This window comes from Neofelis nebulosa, chromosome 3 (assembly GCF_028018385.1).
Source record: "Neofelis nebulosa isolate mNeoNeb1 chromosome 3, mNeoNeb1.pri, whole genome shotgun sequence".
In the NCBI taxonomy this organism is placed as follows: domain Eukaryota; kingdom Metazoa; phylum Chordata; class Mammalia; order Carnivora; family Felidae; genus Neofelis; species Neofelis nebulosa.
The window spans coordinates 18,546,458-18,563,683 of NC_080784.1; the positions used below are offsets into that span (position 1 = coordinate 18,546,458).

General features: G+C 40.0%; 2 long non-coding RNA genes across 3 annotated transcripts in view; one reads left to right on the forward strand and one right to left on the reverse strand.

Annotated features, from left to right (window-relative positions):
* LOC131506430 (uncharacterized) overlaps positions 1 to 2,564 on the forward strand; it is a 62,002-nt gene extending 59,438 nt beyond the window's left edge. The window contains exons 2-3 of the long non-coding RNA XR_009258932.1: positions 1,214 to 1,313; positions 1,715 to 2,564. This is a non-coding gene — a long non-coding RNA (uncharacterized LOC131506430). The remainder of the gene's footprint in view (positions 1 to 1,213; positions 1,314 to 1,714) is intronic.
* LOC131506431 (uncharacterized) overlaps positions 1 to 17,226 on the reverse strand; it is a 203,183-nt gene that overhangs the window by 74,615 nt on the left and 111,342 nt on the right. The window lies entirely within an intron of this gene.

Genomic DNA, 17,226 nt, shown 5'->3' on the forward strand with positions numbered 1-17,226 from the left:
CATCTTCTTATTAGGCTTTAGTAGGCTCTGTTACAATCCAACCTCCACAAAGCTGCTAAGTGGTTATTTAAAAGCACAGAATTGACCATGTCACTTTAATGTTTAATACCCTTGAAATCTCTGTTATTTGAAGGATAAAGTTTAAAAATCGGTTCATCCAAGAAGCATTTATCTGTTAGTCACCTTACCTGGAGATGGGATTCAATGTGGAATAAAATATGGGTCTTCCCCTAAAGGAATGTGAACATAGGTGTGTGAACATAGGGGGCTGTGGAGTCGGCCCACACCAGATCATTTCAATATAACACTGAAGGCGTTACTACAGAGGGAACCCAGAATGTAATGGAGCTCAGTGCAGGCAGATTTAGCATAGCCTAGATTTTCAGGAGGGTTTCCTGGAAGGAGGATGCCAGAGTTAAGGTCTAATAAATCATCCAGGCTCAGAAGGAAGGGGAGCATAAAAGGTTATCCAGGTAGATCTAGGATCAGAAGAAACCGTATCAAAGGATACAGCATAGCATTTCTCAATAACTGCAAGCAGTTTAGTGTTATGAAAACACGACATGTGAGGTAGGAGGTAGAGGTTCAGACGCGTGGAGAAGAAAGTAGAAATGAGGTATTATGAAGATCGCATGCACGACACAATCATTCAACAACGACTGATTGTTTACTGAAAGCTGCAATCAGGCACTTGCTGAAGACCCAGAGTAAACCTTAAGTAACTAGAGTTGGTAACATTGTATTGTAGACGTGAAACGTGCTAAAAGAATAGAACTTAAATGTTCTCCTCTCAAAAAATAATTTAAAAAAGAGATAAATATAGGAAGTGATAGATAATTCCTAGAAGGAGGAAATCCTTTCACAAAGTACTCGTACATCAAATCATCTCAGTGCGCACTTTAAATATCTTGTAATTGTGTCCGTTATACCTTAATAAAGCTGGAAAAAATGTGAAAAAAAAGGGAATAAAACCTCCTTTCAAAGAACATGCAATCTAGCAGATGGCACCAGGAAATGCTGTTGAAGTTGTTATATTTAGTAGAACTTCTACACACAGAGCAAAGAATTCCAACTCTAGATCATTGCCCTGGTGTTTCATTGTTGGGGAGTCTCCTGAGATGGCTGGGAGTCCTTGTCTGGAGTTTCCTGTTACTGCCTTTAGCTGTTGCAGAAAAGACATGTAACATTTGGGCTGTGCCTGGGTCTCTCGCAGGGGGGCTGGCCCTTTCATCTGTCTTTGCAGAGTGTCATACAGTTAGTGACAGAGAATGGACCTGAATTCTCCAACACTCCATGGTTCTTCAAGGGATGAGGTAAGGTTCCTGCCCCTCTATCCACTACTTTCTCTGTTCTCCGACAAGTAGATGGATTACTAACCTCATTGGCTCAGAGTTAGGGAATGCTTGATTGGCCACATTTACTTATTAAATAAGCGTGTCTCATTGGTTTCCTACTCCATAAAGCTGGCTAGACAAGAAAGCCAACAGATATCTACTTTTGTCCTCTTTTTTCCTTCACATGTGAGCAGTGCTTGCCTTAGTTTCTTGTGGCCATCTGGTGGTACGATTCATTCCTGGGGGAAGAACAGATTTTACTTGGGTCTAATTTAAGCCACCCACCTGCTCAGTTCAGTTTACCAACATCTAGGTTTTGTGCTTTAGTGTAGTTAATAATTGAATGGCATTTTAACTTTGCTTCCATTTGTACCACTTAGGTGTCCCATCAGAGAAGACATGAAGCCCTGGCAACACTCAGGTGTCCCTGGGAACTCTGGACAAAATCACATCTTAATGCCTTTGGAACCACCCCCTATAGCTGTAAATGCTCCCCTGTTAGTGGGGAGTAATACAGAGATACTTGGTTTTAATTCTATTTACACTGATATAATTATATAACCCAGACAACTATACTGATGGCAGTCCATTTTTCATCTGGCAAATTGTTTCATGTTACATGTGACTAATTTGATCATGATTTGTAATTTATGTGGGATTCTCCTCCCTTCCCCACTGCGATAACCTAACATAACCCATTTGAATTGAATCCCTGTGTGAACACCAGATCAAGTTCATAGACTATCCTCACACTTGTCAGAAGAGAAATATTTACCTGAAGGCCTTTTAAGGCATTTGAAGAATGGGAATCAATGCCTTCTCTTCTGGGCAAAACTGGTAAAAATTCGAGTAACTCTTTTATTACATGTAACAAAAGCTCTTGAACAGAGCTATTGTTAGACTCTATGGATAATTATCAAGGGAAATGCTAAGCTTCCTTCATTAAAGACTTGAAGAAGTTATCTTGGTGAGATAGAATTCTTGAAATAAAAAGCATTACTTTGATGAAATTCTGTGTTTCCCTTCGATACCATAATACTATGCCATATTAATATTTTTAAGACTATACTTGGTTTAACATTTACCATGAGAACTATAACTTACAAAAACTTGTTGTTCTCAAATACAAACAGTAATGGAATCTGTAATCTATATATACCCTCCCTGCTACAGTTAATGATGGCCCCATTACTTGAAGTGCTCAATAAACCAACTGTTTCATTATGCTGATGACGTGATCAACAAAACTGCTAACTTCACCAAATGTAAGGTTTATACATAAATGGAGACAGGCTGTGGATTCTAGTTGTTTTAGCTTCTTCACATCAATTAAGAAAAATCTTCACAGCCCCATGCATTTCTGGAGGAAATGTGTGTGTCTGTGTGTGTGTGTGTGTGTCTGTGTGTGTGTGGTGCAGGAGAGCGACAGTCACTATATTCCACAAGCCATTTATGCCGTACCGAAAATAAGAGGTCAGTTTTTGTATAAAAAATACCAGTTTTACCTTTAATTGTTTTCTTGGAGAACATACCTGCCTTAGTTTTGTCTTTAATTTTTTATTTCTTTTCAGACAGTTCACCTCACTTTACAATTGTGTGGCAGCTTTGAAAATTTGTAGGTGGTTGTTAAAAATTTTACATTTCATTTCAGTTCCAAACCTCAAATAATACATAATTTTTTGTGGGTTATTATTATTCTGTAATTTAGCATTTTCTAAGGATTTGATACTTTACAACTGTATGGGTACTTAACATCATGATAAAAAGTTTTCAGTAAGTTGCATAAGAATATGAATAGTATTAGCACAACCTTCTGCCCTCTGAGCCAGTGTTGATTTTATGAAGTCTTTTTGTGTTTATAAGTACAACACTATTGTACCTATTGAAGATTCACTTGACTTTTTTCCGTATTCTCTTTAACAAAAATTGAAACATTGTTCATGGAGGGTATATGACTTTTTCAGACTTAATATGATTCTGCCCACATAGAAAGTTTCTTTTTAAAGTGCAAATATTATATTACAACAATCAGTGACTAATAAACAAATATACATAATTCATGTGAATGCATATACATGCACACATATGACAAATTTATAAAATGATATGAAAAATATGGAAATTCTTTGTGCCAATCTGATGAGTGACATACAGAAGAAAAAATAACTTAAGATTAATAGTATCTTTCCTAAAACAATGAAAATTCAAAAAGTTACCCAAATCCAGATGAAGTATTTAGAAGGTTAGAAAGAAAAAGCAGTCATTTGCTTTCTTACATTTGTACTCTATCCAGTTCAAGACTGGAAGCAAAAATTATAAACTACGGAGGAATTGCTATGTTGGGCCATGGAGTCTAGCCCCAAATTATAGACTACCTATATCCCGAGGATCATCCCCTATTTACCAACTAAATTACTTCCAGAAGCCAAATCGTTCTTCAGTAGTAAATTTGGCATTTAGGAAGTCCTGCACATTGTTTAAAATCCCTGAAAGAATCCCACACCCTGTGCGGGGCTGTGCTCTCGCATGGCAGATATTCGACACGAATCCCTGAATGTCCCCCTCTGCTCTGCTCAGCGTGTGCTCTCGGTCTCCCCTGACATCCAAGATGGATCCCCCAAACTTGAAGAGCTGTGAGGATGTCATGCCTCACGGATAGGGTACACCCAATTAATGTGGTCTCTCCAGTTTTCAGTCCTGCAATTCTGGGAGAATCTTATTAATCTTAGGATATAGCCTTGACACTGCTTTGTGCCAGACCGTGGCGTAGTAACCTGATGAGAACATCTCCTGATGAGCTTTTCCAAACCCTGATCATAAACCAGTTCTGCAGCCTGGGCGTCTAAAAATAAAGAATATGCTTCCTTCTAAAGAGGAAATATCCTTTCTGTGCTGCAAAATTTTCAACAATGTACACTTTTAGATGACTGCAGGATGCCATGTATTTGGACTAGAATAAGAAATGTTCATTTAACCCCCTGCCTCCGGATGTTTATATATTGGTTGTCATGTAGACTTCCCTAAAAGTGATGTTTTTATAAGGAAGACAGGTTTTGGGTAGCACCTTCCTTTTTCTACATTACTTTTCTCTATACATTAACATTTCATGGCTGTAAGGAGAGCTCCACAAAGACTTTGACTGTGGTGTCACATGATAGCACATTTTAGCGTTCAAATACTGTGTTTTACGCTGATTGAAAAATGACAATCTAACTTATGGCCTCTGCTTTTCCTCTTGTTTCCTTCTATCTTCCACTCTCCCCCAACCTGAGACCTGTCCAGGGTAAATTAACATTAACGATTTTATTTGGTTCCAAGAATGCCTTTCTTCCCCTCTCCATCCACCTCGCTCTCTCTTTCTTTCTCTTTCTCTCTCTCTCTCTCTCTCTCCGTCTCCCTCTCTCTCTCCCCTTTTTCTTTATTTTAATGTTCACAGGAGTGGGAAACAAATGCTCTAATCTGTATATACAATTCAAATGATCAAATGTGCTTGGGAACTAAGCTGGACTTCTATGGGTTAAACAAAGTTCAGTTTGAGCACTTAAAGTGTGTGAAAATTAATTCTCTTCAGATGTCTGTGCGTAGAAAACCAATACAAGCCTATTTGCTGGGCTTTTGTTTGTTTTTTTTTCTTGCACATCACGGTGGTGTTTTCAATAGCTCTTTTGCACCAATCAGTAACAGGCCACAATGGTGACACAAGCCTTTTGTTTGCCTCATCTGACTCTGCCTCATTTGCCCTCCTCAGATCCTGCCAACATGAGGAACAAACACAGCCAACACAGGCTGGCTCACAACATGCCCAGTAGTTCCTGTAACAGAGGGAGGCATTCCAGTGCCCTGTCTGATCCTTCTGACCTCTGACTTCTCTGGATCCACTCTAGCTAATCTTCTTGAGATAAAAAGGCAGTTCTTACTAGGTTCTTACCCTCAGTGCCTGCAAAGCTAAGAGAAGAGCGAGAGGATGGTGTTTTGTCTGCCTCCTGAGTACTAAGGTCTTGGAGCAAGGTCGCAAATTACCAAGAGCCTGACTTCCACACCTCGTTTTACCCTTCTCAACAAAATGCGCTCTGGGGCTTAATTGCTGGGCCCTCCTGGCAGCCAGCTCTTTCTTGCACACTGTTGAGCAAGGGTCATGAAGAGGTGAGTGGATCATAGGGAAACATTGTATGTGTATTCTATATGCCTCAGATCACTAAAGGGAGCTATGCAAACATATCAATTTGAGTATCTATCCCTGGGGCTATATTTATGTTCTGGTAAGAGCAGGGATCCAAAAACTAAGACTGCTAAACACACCTGACTGACCAAAAAAAAAAAAAAAAATTGACCTTGTTTCCATGTATGTTACTAAAAGAGTAAAACAATCATTTAAGCAACATAAAAAAGAAACTACCTGAGACAGAAAGAAATGACATTTATAAAGACAACCTGCCATTAACGTTATTTTTGCAGAATGTGTATCTTCTTATAGCTTTGTTTTGAAACTGTTTAGATGATGTCAAAGCTGCATATTTTAAATTTTTTTTTTTTTTTTTTTTTTTTTTTTTCAACGTTTTTTATTTATTTTTGGGACAGAGAGAGACAGAGCATGAACGGGGGAGGGGCAGAGAGAGAGGGAGACACAGAATCGGAAACAGGCTCCAGGCTCCGAGCCATCAGCCCAGAGCCGGACGCGGGGCTCGAACTCACGGACCGCGAGATCGTGACCTGGCTGAAGTCGGACGCTTAACCGACTGCGCCACCCAGGCGCCCCAAAGCTGCATATTTTAAAACAGCAGTAAGATGAAAATAACAAAATAATAATAGTAAAATAATAAAAAAATTTCTCAATGGCCACTTTTTTCCTTAAAAAATTTTTTTAACTTTTATTTTAAGAGACAGAGAGCATGAGTGGGGGAGGAACAGAGAGAGAGGGAGACACAGAATCCGAAGCAGGCTCCAGGCTCAGAGGTGTCAGCACAAAGCCCGACGTGGGGCTCGAACTCACAGACTATGAGATCATGACCTGAGCCGAAGTCAGACACAACCGACTGAGCCACCCAGGTGCCCCTTAATGGCCATTTTTTCAAAAAGTCTAATAATCTGATACTTCAATAAGATCCCAAGACTTTAATATGTCCCTCACATTTTACATGTGTTATTTTAAGTAATTATTATATAATCTTGCTGAGGAATTCTTGTTGCTTTCCATTTCATACAAAAGAAAGCTGTGGTTCAGAGAGGTTTTAACATCTGGTCCTGGTCACAGGGTTCGTAAACAGTAGACCCAGGACTGAGTTCTTTTCCTATCACCGAAGTTCTTTTGCATGTTTGAAATTTATTAATAGATTAAATTGTTCTTTTTTTTTTTTTTCTCTTTGGTGTAACACTGCCATAGTGACCGCAAAAGAAAGAGATCGATTCAAAATGGTTTCTTCTAAGACTTCCTCCTTGGACTTGACCACTAACATAATATGCGCCTGTGTCTGAGCTCTCTCCACTCCAAGAATGAATGAGCCCCAACAGTTCAAGAAAATTGAAAGGATTATAAAGTGCTGTATTGGAAAAGGAGCAAGAAATCCGAGGAGCATCTATTAGCTGCAACATGCCAATAAAGAGGGAGCCGGCGCTTTTCTGGCTCGGCCGGCGCCTGCAGCCTCGTGTGCCCACAGAGGTTTGTTAGCACTCTGAACTCGCCTCAGTCTTGCAAACAAATTGCAAAAGAGAGAGATAAACTGTGAGAAAGTGACCCTTTTATAGCAAGATGGTAAAGGTAAACGGAGAGAAGTAGCCTAGGTAGCTCATGCATTTCAAATGAATACAAATTTTTTTTTTTTTTAATTTTTTTTTAACGTTTATTTATTTTTGAGACAGAGAGAGACAGAGCATGAACGGGGGAGGGGCAGAGAGAGAGAGGGAGACACAGAATCGGAAGCAGGCTCCAGGCTCCGAGCCATCAGCCCAGAGCCTGACGCGGGGCTCGAACTCACGGACCGCGAGATCGTGACCTGAGCCGAAGTCGGACGCTTAACCGACTGAGCCACCCAGGCGCCCCATCAAATGAATACAAATTTTAAATAGGAAGGAAGATGCAGATTATAGTAGATTCTTAAAACTCAGGAGTGCAAACTTGTCAAATCACTCAGTTGCACACCTGAAGCTAACGTAACATTGTGTGCTGACTATACTCAAATAGAAAAAAATAGAAAAAAACACAACACAAACTTTAAACACTTTGATGTTTCTTTAATTCACATTTATCCAATGACTCTAGTAAAAATACGATTCCCATGTTGAAACGATAATGGAGTTAGAAGTAAAACTCATGACTCATGTTTTGTGCATTTACCTTAGTTCATTAAACATCAGTGATTCTTTGGATTGAACCATTTTATCCCTTCTGCTGCAAATTCTTGAAGTGAAAAGATTCTTGCATTTCTTTTTTCTTTTTTTCTTTTTTTGTTGGGGGGGCAGATACTACATAGCCATAGTAGAAATAGTAAGAGACAAAATTTTAAAAACTGCAAATTCAAATGTATTATTATCTTTAAGGGAAATTCCAAAGACAAATTTCTCTTCATTGTATTCAGATTTGTGCATAATTTCTTATTAAAATGTATTAAAAGAGACATGTGCTATTTTTTAATGTTTATTAATTTGTTTTCAGAGCGAGAGAGAGAGAGAAAGAATCTCAAGCAGACTCCGCACTATCAGTGCAGAGCCTGACACGGGGTTCAGCCTCATGAACTGCGAGATCAGGACCAGAGCTGAAATTAAGAGGCAGATGTTTAACTGACTGAGCCACCCAGGCACCCTGAGACATGCACTATTTTTAAGAAGGATAATACAGAAACAACGAAGCAAGGGTTTAAAGAAAATGGAAAGACGAGTCCCCTAGGAAAACCACACTTATCTGAAATGTAAAGCACCACACTGCAAAAAGTAAGACTCTTCTAGTCCAACCCGCAGGATCTATTAGCTCTGCCTCTATCTAATTGACTTAAGGAAAATCACTAAACCTCTTGGAATATACATTAAGTGAGGGGAAGTAATTCACGTGAGTGTGGACTGCAAAGCGCATTACTGATACGTGCTTCTATTATTATTGTTTATCAGTAGCTACCTGAACTCCCATCATACAATGATCAGAATATCTAAAGAAAAGGAATCATTGACATCATGGTTATTAGCATTTTTAAACAACTAGTTATAGCATTCTTGCCCTTTAACGATGAATTCATTGCTCCTTTCCCATAGCTCCATGACAGGAGTTGGGAGTTTAGGAAATACCTTCTTGGAGGTATTTCCTAAAAACTGCTGGATGGAAAGTGCTCTAAAGAGACACTCACTTCTTACCCCATGACCTTTCTCCAGAAAAGCAGCAAATGCCTACAGCTCTCTCACATTCATGCACGTTCTCACAGCTCACACCTACCCCACCTGTGGTCCCCAGAGAAGGTTTTGCTTCCTGGACCATTTGAAATTCCCTGCCACATTATTCATTTCACTACCTGGCACAATATAAGGTTTTGATGTAGCTCCCTTTCACAATCCAGACTCCAGATAGTAGAGATTTCCCAGGGGCCACTCTACTTAGCTACTATTGCCATGTGTATTTCGAATGGCAAAATCATTTCACTGCAAATATGAGACATTCTGTGTGTGTGTGTGTGTGTGTGTGTGTGTGTGTGTGTGCGCGCGTGTGTGACATAAGAAATGCAAGAAGTGAATGGTCATATTTTTTAAAAAGCAACTAAAATGAGAAAACTATTAAAATCTTGGTTAGAACTCTAAAAGGTCTACAGAGGAAACTCTACAATTTAAAAGGCCGCCCAGCCCCATTCTTAGAGATCTGGAAATGCACGCGTTTCATGTCGTCTCTGAATGTGCCCCTCTTCCTGTCTGATTGAGCTTGACCAGCAGCTTCTGACTCAGGCCTACACTGGTTACACATGGTTAGAGGAATGTTAATTACCACCTGTAATCTGCACAGTATTCTGGAGAAAATAACAAGGGTAACTACCCTTGATGGAGAAAGATAATAGAAATGTAAATGCCATACTCAAAGGTATGGGAATTTCGTGGGCACGTATTTGGGCAGGAATGTGGACCCTCCCATCTTACCAACTCAGGTAAGCACCTGAGGAATAGATTCACCCAGCCAGAGAATGTTAATGCTGATGTTGTAGTCGTGAAGCGATCTTAGCAAGCATCCATTCTTTTCACAGATAAGGAATCTGAGGCTTGGAGAGACTCAAGTCATTTGCCTCATGTAACAGAGATAATAAAATTTAGTGGAGGAGCAAAAGAAAAATATTTTTGAAATTTTACCTTAAGGAGAGTTCCTTAAAATTTTTATTTAGTTTTAATGCTTTCTATTGGTATTAAAATATATTCATCCTTTTCTCCCACCTTGTTGGAATCCGCAATACTGATAAAATGCTATTCCCTGTCTCTTACAGATACTGACATACAGTTCCCTCTGTACCTTCTCCACTTTCAGACAATGGCTGATTCTATCCTTGTCATCCTGAACATTTTAGCTTTCTTTAAGACATGATAAATTAGTGAACAAAAGGAACTCCTTTCCATGACAGAAGCACTTTTGGGAGGCTGAACATATATACCTCTGATTCAAGGCTGAGTTATTATAAGAAAAACAGAAAAGGAAGGAAGAAGGTTTTACTTTCCGACCGTTGAAGACAGTTTGTCAGGACGAGAGACAGACACACAGAACGTGCACAGACTTGCACTTCCATTCGGTGATGAATAGGGCAAGGGTTTCACCCATGTTGTCTTTAAAAGCACTGTCTGGAATACAAGATGACATGGTGTTTCTGGAATACAATTCTGCTTGAAAGGCCAAGAAAAGGTGATAGGTTTTTAATGCACATTTGGGTGTCTTCAAGCTCTCTTTCTATAACCAGAATGGAGATGTTGCTGAAATGCTGTCCTCAGAGAAAAAAAAGCCAACTGGTTAAAATTCCATTATGTTTCTCTTTGGCTGGCATCGTATAATTGAAGACATCTTCAAAACAGAAACAGAGTGTAGCTTCTTGTGGGGTGGGGGGAGAGGAAAGCAGACATCAGATGGCAGAGAAATAGAAAAAAAGCATTGCAGCTCCCCTGCAAAGAATACATTGCTTTCACCAGGAAAGTTCCTGCTGCCCATGCTTCCTTCATGAAATCCAGTCCTTTTGTCTCTCTGCCACCAGAGCCAGCCATGTTTCCACCTTGATCTGATCTTGTTTCTATTCTCAAAGCCCTTGGCTTGCTTCGTTTTAGTGGACGCTTCAGACTTAGGCCTACTGTCTCCCCATCTCCCTTCACTCCCTGATTGCCAAATCACTTTGCCCTAGGAAGTCTCACTTAAAAACAAAAACAACAATCCTATGGGTACTTGATACAAGTTTTCTCTTTTGTCTGGACTGTTCTCATTATTTCAAAGTTCTTTCCATCCTTCTAGGTACCGTCAGCTCCTAGATCTCCCAACGGCAAACCTTCCCTAATTTTCCTGTGTGCAGTGAGTACGGCCATCCAGTCTGGACGAGCCAATGGGTGCGTGACCTCTAGCAGCCACATGGGGCTCTGTGCTCAGAAACGGCCTGCACCTGCTTTAACGCCCTGCTGCTGCCATCTTAAAGTCTGAACAAAGGGCTTAACATTTTTGTTTTGCACTGGACCTGCAAATAACACACCTGGGCCTTCCTCCCATACTCCCGAAGTTAAGAGTTTCATGTCTCCGCTCTAACAGTTATCATCCACATTGCTTTTCGCAATTATTTCATGCATCTCTACCTCCACTAGAGAGGAAGCTCCAGGAATCATAGATCTCAGGTCTCGGGTTCCCACAAGTACCTGCAAGAGCAGTTTGCACAGAGTAAAGTATTGACAAGAAGGCAAGAATACTGCTCAGAATACTGCTCAGAATACTGCTTTTAAGGTGTCAAACCGATTTCTAATAAAAAAAAAATCATATTTTAGGATATATAAACACTTTGCTAAATCTGCCTGTAGCGCCCCCACCTAAAGCCATCCCTTTAACACAGGAAAGAAAGGAATAAAACCAACATCTACCGAGGATGATAGGAGAAAAGCTAATATGTTTTGCAAACTTAATATGCACACATCACTGTGCTCTGCACCGCACGAGCAACAAGTCTAACCTAATCCCCAAAACTTGAGGAATAGGTGCTATTATAACTTCATATAACCTCATATGCCAGGTAAGGGACCAAAGGCTTACAGAGGGAAGGTGTCAGAGGTCACAGGGTAAGTGGCAGAACCAGAGTCAGAGTTGTGTCTGGTTCATATAAAATTGATGAGTCTCTGCTCTTAACTTGTACAGAATGGTGAAATGTTTAAGCAATAAAAAAATCCTACCTATGTTCTGACTGGAACCAAGGCCAAGGTAACAAAATTGGCCTATCTCTAGCAGTCCCAACCACGAGTTCGTAACACCCAGACTTTTTTTAATGTTTATTTTGAGAGAGAGAGAGAGAGAGAGAGAGAGAGAGAGAGAGAGAAAGTGAACATGTACACAAGTGGGGAAGGGGCAGAGAGAGAGGGAGAGAGAGAGACAATCCCAAGCAGGCTCTACACTGTCAGCACAGAGCCCAATGCGGGGCTCAATCTCAGGAACTGTGAGATCACGACCTGAGCCAAAGTCCAAAGTCGGACGCTTAATAAACTGAGCCACTGCTGGTGCCCCACATACCCGGACTTTTAAGGTGTCAAACCAATTTCTAATCAAAAAATCATATTTTAGGATATATAAACATTTTGCTAAATCTGCCTGTAGCGCCCCCACCTAAAGCCATCCCTTTAACACACATACTGTCTCTATACTTTAAAGTTATTTCTGAGTCATAAAATTTTATATGTAGAAAGAAAAAGTGCTTCAGACTCTTTCTGAAAGACAGCCTAGGGAGAAGGGAATATCATGGATTCAGCTGAGCAAGTGAATATGGTGGAAAGTCAAACCTGCACCAGTTCTGGGCCAGGACCCTCAGGCAGGTCCACAAGGAGGGTCATGGTTTTCCACTCCCTTCTAACCACCCATAAGCACACCAAACTCAGGAGACTGATGACAAAGGATTAGCGTAAAATGACAATTTACTGAGTTATGTCCATTAGCTGTTTTTGCTCATTTACTGTTAAAATTAGATTTCGTATAATGAACAAAGCAGGACTTCTGTTTCACTGCTTGATCCAAATACCCACCATGGACGAGATGCATATAATGCTTGGAATATATTATTTTAGGAATTTGCATTAAACACATCAGGATATTTCCAAATACACATACATCTGCCATAGCCCTGAATATGTATTATTTTCTGTATCACAAGAGAGATTTTCCAATAAAAACCTCATCAGGGTCTGTCTTGCATGTTTTCAACTTAACTAAGCATTCAGAAGCTTGAATCTTTTTACCACTGTTACTCATCTCAGTTGTTTTCATTAAAGATTCAGCTTTCACTGCTTCATCCTGGAGGGACCATTACCACATCCCTGAGTCTCCTGGAGCTTCGAGTTGTTTTCAACATTATTTTTAAAATTCTTAAAAGAATCATGTCTCTTCCTCCCAACCCCAAAAGAGCACAATAGCAAGACATAAGAGGTTTGGGCTTCTACTTGGACAAAACTGTACTGATCCAGCATATGCCCACTTCTGCAATGTTGCTCTAAGTTACCTCAGTGCATACTTATTCTCAACCCCTGAAAACCAAAATTCCCCTTAGTTAACTCTAAGGACAAGCTAACCTAGGGTGTCATGTTCCCATCGGGTCCCAGTTTGATACATTTTTAATCCTAATTTTGGAGACAGAGAACCATGTATATAATGACTGATAACAGGTAACATGTATCAAAACATAGTTCTCATATCACATACATGTCGATTTTGTTGGCAACAGGGAATTTATGAGAAGGATCCAATCTCTTTCTTACCCAAGTCTTGTGTTTCATAATTTTTCTAGCTGAGTAATCACTTTGAAAATCAAACCTTTTTCACTGCAAAATGAAATTGACTTGGACTTCCACTTCAGATAAGTCAACTGGTCACAAAGCATCTGGTAAAACTGCCAGATAAAGGGCAATGGTTGTATATATTTTTATTAATGCCAAAATGTAATCTAAGTTACACCTACAGTTTTGGATGACAATAAGAAGTTCAGAGATTTCCCAACTAGATAGTAGGTTACTCATCTGTCATCTTGCCAATGCAGTATTTGAAGCAAATCCGTTGTAGAGAATAAAACTTGAGGTTCTTTAGACCCAAAAGTGAGAGGAATTTTTAAAAACTTTAAGTATGTTAGTAAGGACCACTCAGAGAGAGAAGGCGTTTTGTATTTTATTCCACATCTACCTAGGATTCTTCTAGCTGCTGGAGATATTAATTGACACTTTACAGAATGAAAGGGCAGGAATTCTTAGTTCTTTTTGCAGATGGAGAAACTGAGGATGAAATTAAGTTACTTGCCCAAGACAGGACAGTAAATCTGGCTCATCTATTTCCAAAACTTAAGTTATTTTCATCACACAATGGCAAGAATCATTTAGATATTAAAATGGCTTCAGGTTTTTTAGCATCTTGATCTTCACTTTCGCAAGTAAATGAGAAATGAGATAGTTTTACATGTTAGTCCCTACGTGGCTAATAATAAAAGGTCTGCATTTACTTACTGAAATTCCTTAATGGCAAAATTTGTAATAATAATCAGGGAAGAACGAGTGATGACTTCTTTCAGTTCCTCCTACAAAAAAATTCAGACAAGAATTTTTCTTTCGCTTCTGCATACTTCATCTATAGGTGATATTTAAAGTGAAGTTACCAGCAGATCATACTGGGAATCAGTTTGTGCCACAAGGCAAAATAAATCGACCATATTAGAAGAAAGGCTAATAGCCACCTTCGCTAACCCCAGCTTTTGAACCGGGTTTATTATCACCCTTGAAATAGAAGCCGCGTGATCAATTTCAAATATCAGAGCATAACACACACTCCACAGGGAACCCATGAAAGATGGCAGAGGAGGCAATGGCTCTCCAGTTAGAAAAAAACCACAATTTTGATCGTGCATGGAAAACATCAAATTAAAGCCAGTACTTGGTATTGACTCAGCATACCAGCTTCTCCCAACATTCTGGCTGAAGTTTAATCTTCTGCTAACTCCCTGGAGTGAGGCCTTTACTCCTGTGGCACCCATGCTGGCAACACAGAATTGAACAGGTGCTGGCTTCAAGGGAAGCTTAGGATTTGTTTCTTCAGATGTGCAAAAGAATGCTTACAGGAAAGTGTCTCATAAACAGCTTATAATATGTAAAGAGTCAAGAGGAGTGAGGTTTACAAAGTTCCTTCTTTTCCTACGAATTGATCTCAGGTTTGATGGAAGTTTGTTTTAGAAGGATATTCTTTTTCTAAGTTCCCACGTTGGTCTTCAGTCCTCTGTCAAAGATTTCTTGTCATTGGCTTCCTTATCGCTTTTATTTTGCATAGCTTTAGATTAGTCATGCCTAGACCTGTGTGGTCTTTAGCACACTGCTTCTCCTACATCCCAGCTGAGGGCACGATGTCTTTCTGTATGTCAGAATGTTGGAGGCATGGAAGGCAATGATGCAAGAGTCACAGTTGTCAGAGTAGGTTGGAGAAGGCGGCCAACTTCTCCATGGACAGTAGCCCATGGACAGACCCTGTCTGGACCTGGGCTACTCTGGAAATCTAGAAGATAATATCATTGCACACAGCACCAAGAAATAGAGCATTCTGACACCCCGGTAATAGGCCAGCAACTTGGGGGTCATTATATCACTACGTGGTTGGTGCCAAGAATTTATACTTTAGGCGGATATCAGGATAATTCCACAGGATGTGAAGACAGCAAACTTGAATGAATGAATGAATGAATGAATGAACGAACGAGTGAATGAGAAAGCAATATGAATTCTATAGATGAATTCAGACTTTTAGAGATAGCACTGAGAGATAATCTTCCAGAACTATGAAAGACAGTTCCACAAAGCATGAGTGTCTAAGTGGAGCTAATGATCTTCTAATTGCCTACTGTGTGCTCCGCACCATGCCAGGTACTTTACATTTATGATTTATATAAATACAGGCAATCTTCCTACTAATTATCTCTGAGAGCCAAACTAGAAGATGATACCCATTGATCCTCACCCCCTGGTATCTGTGTCTTTGTGCAACCTGTGTAACCAGTAGGATATAGAAATGATGGTGTATGACTTCCCAGGCTAGATCATACAAGCCACACGGCTTCTGTCTTGCCTACTCCTGGATCACTTCCAGACAGAAGCTGGCTGCCATGTCATTAGAACACTCAGGCAGTTCTACGAAGAGGAACACATATGGAGGAACTGAGGCTTCCCGTCCACAACCTGCATGTCAGGCCAGCCTCCAGATGACTGCAGCTCTAACCGATTTCTTGACTGCAACCTCGTGAGAGACCTTGACTGCTACACCATGGTTCTAGTAACCAGCTAAGCAAACCCTCTCACATTTCATGACCCATAAAATTTATGCAAAATCATAGGTTTTTGTTGTTTTATTGTTTGTTCATTTAAGCCACTAAATTGTGAGGTCATGTATTATACAGCAGTAGACAAATAATAAAGCTTTTATTGTCTTTGTTTTACAGATGAAGAAATAAAACGTATGAGAGCTAAAGTTACAAAATCCTAAACTTTACTGAGCACCGACCAGTAAGGCCTGGGCCATAGAAACTGACCAAAGCATGACACAGGAGCCAAGGAGGAAAGCAGCCAGGAGTGGATGAAGAGGCAGAGTTCATCTGCTCATCCATTCAACAAATAGTTCTGGAGTGTCTACTAAGTGCCAGGGGCTGTCCTGGGTTATGAAGATGTAGCGGTGACTAACACATAAAAATTCCCTTCCTTCTTGGAGCTTAAAAGAGAAAAAGGTCCCCACCTAACAGGCTTCGAGTCCGAGGGCAGTGCTGTGCACCGAGGCAGGCTCAGCTAAAGGTTGTTACAGGGTTGCATATACAGGAAGGAATCAATTCCAAGGTCTTTTCTCTTCTTTCTACCTGCTTCTCCTTCAAGTTCTACTGGATTTCCTAACTCACCTTTTTGTGTGTTTTTATCATCAGTCACCCATCACTAAACCTTGTAACAACCTTTAGCTGAGCCTGCCTCGGTGCACAGCACTGCCCTCGGACTTGAAGCCTGTTAGGCGGGGACCTTTTTCTCTTTTGTACATACATCATGTATCCCATTTGATACGAGTTTCGCCTGGCATATAATATGTGTTTAGTAAATATTTACTGCAGTGACTTAGATTCTCAGAAGAATAAAACTTTGGCGAAGTTAGCTGCCTTAGCGGTTAAACATTCTTCAGCTATTTTAAGGCGAGCGTGTTAAACCAGAGTGAATTCTGCCAGTGTAACTCCTTTTCCATTATCGAGGAGAACAAAACTCATTGTGTAATAAATGTGACTTTCTTCTCAGTAGCCAGACCTGACATTAAGTTGAGTATGTGAGATCTTACACTCTAAATGGAATATATGAAACATTCAGTGAAGATTCTAGAATCCTCCTAGAAACAAAATACGCGACATGGTTACAAGATACTAAAGCAGACATCCATGGGCCAAAGAAGCAATCAGTCTCACATAAATACAGATTTCCTTGGTCTGCTTAGTTCTACAAGGATCTGTGGGAGCTACACATAACGTACCTCCAACACAATACAGGGACGGCTAGAGGCTTAATGCTTCATGGTCACAGCTACCCTGGGGGCACAGGAGTGTCTCTTTTAAACCTTACGCTCTAAAAATATAAGTACTACCTTTATAGAAGGGAAAAATTTAGCACTATGTGTTGATCAAAAAGATTTATTACATTATAAAATATTAATACTCAAGAAAAC